This window comes from Malaya genurostris, chromosome 2, assembly GCF_030247185.1.
Source record: "Malaya genurostris strain Urasoe2022 chromosome 2, Malgen_1.1, whole genome shotgun sequence".
NCBI classification, from domain to species: domain Eukaryota; kingdom Metazoa; phylum Arthropoda; class Insecta; order Diptera; family Culicidae; genus Malaya; species Malaya genurostris.
The window spans coordinates 195,536,927-195,544,469 of NC_080571.1; the positions used below are offsets into that span (position 1 = coordinate 195,536,927).

At 35.7% G+C, this 7,543-nt stretch overlaps 1 protein-coding gene and 1 long non-coding RNA gene across 7 annotated transcripts in view; both read right to left on the bottom strand.

Annotated features, from left to right (window-relative positions):
* LOC131433133 (glycerophosphocholine phosphodiesterase GPCPD1) overlaps positions 1-4,801 on the bottom strand; it is a 36,318-nt gene extending 31,517 nt beyond the window's left edge. The window contains exons 1-2 of one of the 6 annotated variants that reach the window (XM_058599965.1): positions 4,739-4,801; positions 4,395-4,462 (exon numbers count right to left, since the gene is read on the bottom strand). The gene's annotated coding sequence lies outside the window, so the exon portion shown is untranslated. The other 5 variants (XM_058599966.1, XM_058599964.1, XM_058599963.1 and 2 more) reach the window with 5 other exon arrangements.
* Positions 4,802-6,723: 1,922 nt separating this feature from the next.
* On the bottom strand, positions 6,724-7,291 carry LOC131433149 (uncharacterized). Its single transcript, XR_009230027.1, has 3 exons — positions 7,132-7,291; positions 6,976-7,075; positions 6,724-6,914 (listed from the first exon to the last, which is right to left on the bottom strand). It is a non-coding gene; the product is annotated as an uncharacterized LOC131433149 (long non-coding RNA).
* Between the last annotated feature and the right edge of the window lie 252 nt (positions 7,292-7,543).

The window sequence follows — 7,543 nt, forward strand, 5'->3', positions numbered from 1 at the left end:
ATGGCATGAACATGAACAAGAGATCATGCCTGTTACTGAAGATGTTATGAGCAAAATGATTCATATCATGAGTAATAACCAATATCACATGAAAATATTCATGATTAATTTTGCTTCTAATATCATTAATAATAGGGGGTTGTGGTTTTTGGGTACAAATGGGATCGAATGGGTATTCAGGAACGATTGTGTTTTTTGGCGCAATGTGATGACGCTTTATCCGGCCAAAACATGTATTGTCCATGTTTTTGAAAAAACGGGATCAAAACTTTCTACAAACATTCGTTCTGGTACACATCTTGATTGATTGCCAACCCAGATGGCTTGAACCATGGCTTAGAAATGCCTTTCTCGGAAATGACAATGTACAGCATCACTTTCTGTTCAAACTTATGTTTAAACTAATATTTTATGTTCGGATGTACAGTAGTACTACCCGTTGAATAGTATCTATCGTTTGCGGGAATCTGCGTCTTCGCACTTTCGTCGTTCAAAACAAAACTTTTTCCGGAAAATTTTTTAATCAACCAGCGACATTAGGAATTCAGCGTTGAAATCTGTGCGACAGTATATCCCGGGGCTCGTGTTTTCTTTCGGTACTTTATTCCGAGTCTTTTCAATGTTTTGCAGATGTACTGGTGAGAACAGTTGAACTTTTTTGCGGCATCTCTTTGACTCAGTGAATCCTTGTTGTTGAAGGCACGAGAAAGAAAACGAAGTCCTTTTGCGTCCATAATTTTGGCTGGTCTTCCACTACCTTCCTTATGAGCAGTTGTTGGGCATCTTAGGATATTGTAAACTGTCGAAGCCGCAACATTTTTGCTTTTAAAATGTTGTACCGTATATACTTTTCAATGCGCTCGTGATATACTTCTTGTTTCGACGGCATTTTGAGCAAAACTGAACAAGCATGAACAAAACAGAAAATACTAGCAGAAAGAGGAGACATTTAGCATGTCATGAATTGCACGAACTGTAAAAACTGGCACACAGCTACTACCTCATGCAGATAATCTTTGTAATGAAGACGTTTAAAAATGTGTTCAATATGGGTAGAGTCCTCATGATCTCTCAGAGAAATCTGACTCAGGAAAATAGTGAAGGTACATCGTTTGTCACTTCCTCAAGGGTTAGTTAAGAGAAATAAATCCTTCTCCTAATTACCCAAAAAGGAATCTAACATTTCAACATCAAAACCAACATCTGTGCATCCAGGATTGGAAAATTCACAAACCAATCCAGGAAATAGTACAAAAAAAAATGCAATAATCAAGTGGGTTCCATTTCACAGCCACTAACAGGATTACTGAAGTATTCGGAAATTGTAGATTGGATTTTATAAGATCATTATATATTAACTTCTTAAGATTCCGGTATTCTTTCCAATAGCTAGAATTTATTTGAAGCAATTATCAGCTCAATGGTCAATTTACATAGGATTTGTAAAATTTGATTGATAATTTATCATTTGCCGCAAATGATACAATTACTGTCCTGCCGGGGAATTGTCGAAAGATCATGCCAAAACTTGATTCATTCAAAGTTTTATTGCATAGTCAAAAATGTTATATATTTGCTTTGTGCTAAACATGGCTTTAAATTAACGACTTTACGTCTCGATAGAGACTCTCCGTATGATGGAGTGCTTTTAGGAATTAAGAAATGTTATTCCTTTTATAGATTAAACACTCCTTCTACTTCTAGTACAGAAATTGTTGCTTGTCAAATAAACACGAAAGGAAAAGACATTTTCTGATTTGATTCTGGGAGATTTCAATTCGCACGGAATGGGTTCCGTTTACAATGATAGCAGATCATCTTTAATATATAATATTTGCGACAATTTTAGCATGACGATATTAAAAATGGGTAGCATGACACGGATCCCACGGAAATTTATGAGCGACCGATTCCTTGAAACGAATACTATTCATTGTACTTGTGGTGAAGGTTATTACGATATTGATCATGTCGTTTGGACATGCGTGGAGTATCGTGATGTCAGGTCTCAACTAATAAATTCTTCGCGTACTCAAGGTAGACTATCCAATGTCCCAGTTCGCGACATTCTTGCTTGTCGTGACCTTCCATACATGAGGCTTCTTTATCATTTTATTAAAACGCTGTTCCAAGAAATTTCTTTCACCCATGCACTACCCGTAGATGATGTTTTGCCCGTGAGACTTCAATTTTCCCAAAATAAAATGGAAGATAGGTTCCGGTAGTTTCTTCTTTCCTGATCCGGCGCTCTACACTTTCCACACTGCCATTACAACCATGCTCGACAGCTACAACCTCAGCCTTCTTTGACAGTCGAATCCTGTCGTTAATGAAAATAATCGGAGATTGAATCTTTACTTTTTAAATAGAGAAGATGTTGCACCAAAGATTAGCGCTCCACCGGTCCCTCTGGTTAATGCATCATCCTCCATTACGTATTGTGTCCGATTTGAATCGCTTACAGAATACCTGCATTACAATAAATATCATCTGCTATAGTTTTAAGAAAGCCGATTACACCAACATGACCGACCTTTTGACGCAAATCGACTGGAATAAAGTTCTCGACAATGATGATGTCAATGCTGCTGTGCAGACGTTCTCTAATGTAATGAGCTACCCAATCGACTACTTTGTACCGAAACGATCGAGTCGGCATTACAATAAATATCATCTGCTATAGTTTTAAGAAAGCCGATTACACCAACATGACCGACCTTTTGACGCAAATCGACTGGAATAAAGTTCTCGACAATGATGATGTCAATGCTGCTGTGCAGACGTTCTCTAATGTAATGAGCTACCCAATCGACTACTTTGTACCGAAACGATCGAGTCGGCAGACCCGGTATTCATCATGGTAGACCGCCAAATTGAGACATTTGAAAACGACCAATAGAGCCACTCTAAAGAGATACTCTAAACATGGAGGATTTTTAGTGCGTAATTGTTATGTGCAGATAAATCAGCTGTACTAGAAAACTGTTAGGCGCTGCCATGTCTACTACTTGAACGATGTACAACGTAAACTGCAATCAAATCCAAGGTATTTCTGGAAAAATGTGAATGAGCAGAGGAAAGAATTGGGGTTGCTATCATTAATGAAATTTGGAGAACGTACTGGTTCGTGCACACAAGAAATCTGCCAGATGTTTACGGAAAAGTGTTTTGTTTTTTTTTTCATATGAAATCTTGGATCAGCAGCAAATAGCAACCGCAGCACTTAACGTTTATCTTTCTAATAACTCATTAACTTATTACGAACGGCAATCGTAAGAATACCGGCTTTTAAAAAGTGCTACCGTGGAGTAATCGCTCCCCTCTGCAAAATAATTTAGAATGTCTCAGTGATATACCAAAGCTGTTCGAAAAGGTTATACTGACACCAATTTTCAATTATTGCAAGCAACATATCGTCGATACTCAACACGGTTTCATGTTTACTAAAGTTTTTTTTCTTATGTGACTAGTGCAATATCTAACGGTTTACAAACGACGTTATCTATACAGATCTTACTGTTGTTAAATTGTACAGACTTGGATTTAGTTCAAACATTCTTCATTTGCTACAGTCATACCTCAGGAATCGTCGTTTAGCAGTTAAAATCACGATCAAACTTCCGAAGAGTTCCTCGCATCATCCTGAATACCACAGGGAAGTCATCTCGAACCGTTAATATTTTTACTGTATTTCAATGATGTCTGTTTTGCTCTCAGTCAGTCCTCGTTTATGGTTTGCATAGAATCGAGGCGATACAACGCAGATTTGTTCACTTCGCTCTTAGCCGATGGCCGTGGAACGATTATGAGTTATTAATCGGTCTCGATACATCATTAGGAGTTATCATTAGGACCAAATTGTGTATGTTGAAAGATTGTAAATAAATAATTAAACCCCTCCAAAATTTGAGATAAGATGTACTATAACGTACTATGAGATAAGATGTACTATAACCGTAGTTTATGAACCGAACCAGAATGCATAGGGCGGCAAAAAAATCTGTTGCCTTACACGAACAACGTCTTCGTTTTACTAATATAGAACATTGATTTGTCAAATAGTGTTTCCCATATCTTTTGAATGAATTGCAATATAAAGTTACGTGTATTTTGTTTCCTATGAGAAGCACGTTACATTCAAGTTCTTTCGAATCCATTGTGTTTTCAATGTACCTCAGACAAAGACATTGCGATAAATATGTTGTCCTTATTTTTTCCAAGCGAAATGTAATCAATAATTGTGAATTCGAGGCCACTAGAACATTTTGAATTTATAATTATAAAACCGTTGTGCTGGAATTCTAGCTCTATGAAATGAGATTGTATTACAACAGCGAAATCTTAATTCTGAAAAGTTGTGTGTTGTTATAGTATGTACACATTTGCGAACTTACTCTGATATTTCTATCGAATCCGATGATGTCCTCCAATTGTTTATCCTATTTGAATACCGATATGTTTTCTGGGATATATTGAATGATCACAAAACAAAATGGTTAATTTTGTATTTTAGCACTGATAGTACGCTATTTTTGTTGAATACTGTGTTATCGCATAATTATTGAACACTTTCCACGACTGTACAAATATCAAATAGGAAAAATATGTAAAAACCAGAATATCTCAGACTATGAATACCGTTTATAACTAGTAAACACAAACTAGAAAATTCACACTACGAAACTTGGCACAAAATCGAAATGCTGACGCAAACGAATAACTTACACAAATCACTCACCCACTGTTTACGACATCAGGATTAAAACTGAAGCACAACAGTTTTATTATTTTAGTACAGAGATGCCAGGTCTGCAGATTTGTCTGTAAATCTGCAGATTTGGGGTATAGTGCTGCAGACATTTTTTGTTGTGCAGACTTTTGCAGACTTTTGAAATTCTCGCAGATTTTTACAGACTTTTGAAATTCTCGCTGACTTTCATCTATATTTACAGAAAAATTTGAAATTTCCGCGACCTTTTTTTTTTTTTTTGCTCGCCAAGTCAGTTTTGCATGTCATACTTTATAGAGAAATTGCTGCCAGCAAGCCATACTTGCTGACTGCAGATTTTTTTTCAGATTTACAGACCCTGTCTGCAGACATTTGAAATTTTTACCTGGCATCTCTGTTTTAGTATCCGAGACAGAGATGCCAAATATTTTCATTCGCACGCTCAATGTTACACGCTTAAAAATAGTTACTTAAACTGAGTAGGAGATCACTCATCGACAGAAAATGTGGAACAACTCTAATTTAGAGTAACTCCTTAGTTACTTAAATTTGAGTACTTCCACTGGAAACGATGTCTGAGAAAAATCTACTCATTTATTGAGTAATGCTTTATTTGTACATGAGCCAAAAATTGAGTGATTAGTACTCAAATTTCGGGTGAAATTTTTTTCACATATATCAAATTTGCGTAAAAAATGCTCCTTGTTTCGAGTATATAGTATTCAAAAATTAAGAAATTTACACTCAATACCTAAAAATACCCTACAGTGTTTACTTATTATTCCGTTTACGATTGATTTCTAACTTCGAGACATTATATCAAGTGGCGGTCGCTTGGAGTAGTGTGTCAATCGAACCTTTACACATATGCACAACCAAGAGCATAGTTTATCTTTTCGGGTTTTGCAAACACAAAACCGTTTGTGTTAAGTGACACACCCTTGCAACAGATACAGATGAACAGCTAAATAAAAATACGTGATCCCACTAACATAAAATGGCGCCTGTTGCTACAAATGGTTATTACGACTCATTACTCACATATTATTGTACTCATTATCATTTATGGTAATTACTAAATTTTTGACGTTTTCAAGTATCTTTTGAAAATGAGTAACTAGTACTCAAACTCTCAGTAACTTTTACTAAGCGTGCTGGGTAGATTTCGGCACTACGTCTTATCACAATTCTCGGTTGATTTTTCATTAGGGCGTATAAGCAAGTGACAGTTTATCCGACGGCACGACCTGCCACTCACTATTCAAAACTGTATCGCAAATTTAACTACCCCTCAGTAACTGGTAATGTCAAAACGAAATCTCTTGAACAAAAAATTTAACTGGCAACACAGGTTGATAAGTTGTTGATTTTGAATAACAGTTACTATAACCTTGGTTACTATATATAAGAGACATGAGAAATGTAAACAAAAAACAACTCCGAATAGTAATGTAAATCGCGGAAAATTAAAATTTGGCTAACAGCCTCTAATGGAAGGTCTTATCGCAGTAAATTTGCAAATGATCCAGCATCGTTATGTATCAGAGCAGTAAATCGATAAGTTTATCGATACTGTAAAGATATCATCATACGAACTTCGCTTATCTTAGTTAGTGGAGATGGAACCCGTTTGTGGTCAAAACCCAAACACTGAGAACACCCAAACCACTGACGAAATATGCTAATCAAACAGATTCTTTTTCAAATAAATGGAGTATTTTCAAGTAACGTTGCTAAATCAAAAATGACGATTTCCTGATAAGTATGAATAATGTCACCTTTGGCAAGTTTAAATGTTCTCATTTTAAAGTTCAACGGTTTCCTATAAATCCATAAAAAAAACGCCATCAGAAGCTCTTTACGAAATTAAGCACATGAATCTCCATATTAACTACTGTATGATCGTTGTTTCTAGACCCGATTAATAAAACAATACTACTGAAATTCTGAGATGAGAACCCAAATAAACAAATAAAAAAATCAATATCCTTGGTTTGAAATCTAATGCGTCGAAAATATTTTGTTAACAATAAGTGTCATTTAAGTTATGTTTTATTTTTCGTTTTAACCACTTGACTTCGTGGTAGCTTTCTCGTGCAGAACTTTTATCATTCATCATTTGTCTGGATTATTTCTCCGATTCGCTGAGAATTTTAAATTACAATTTTTTTTTCTTGGTATGAAACTGAAATTAACAAAAAGATTGGTAAATCAATTACTTAATTTAGCGATTATTCATGCAATACAAATCTTATCGCTCTTTATTCAGCATCGCCTATTGTGCCAAATGCAACAGATGGTGCACTCCACTGATTACTTGTTCTTCATCAAAGTCCAAAGGGCATTCTGATTGAAATAAGTTTTTAATTTTCTAGTCACTAAATATGTCGAGTGAATCTTACCATACCAACGAATCCAGATGTTTTCATTTTTTACACGATCCTATCATGAGGTCTCATTCAGCAGTCCAACGTATATGTCGTTTCTCTTGCCTGAAACACGTCCTAATCAATAGTTTCCACAATATTTTGAACATTCTGAACTATTATGCTTCCCCGTATGTTTTGCGATCAAGGAATGTTTGTTTATTTATTCTGGAGCTCCTTGGTAACTAGTTCGTAGCAACTTGAACAGTGTTGCTTGAGAAGATTATTTTTATCATTTTCAAGGGGTCGCTATATTTGTGGTAACTGACGGTAAATCGTCAACAAACAATTTTAGTATCGATTTTTCTTCGGAGTGCCTGGTCGTGTCGTCGGTTTATCTTTAATCTTTCTCTCTTTCGATTATTGTGATGTGATTAAAAAGATTTTC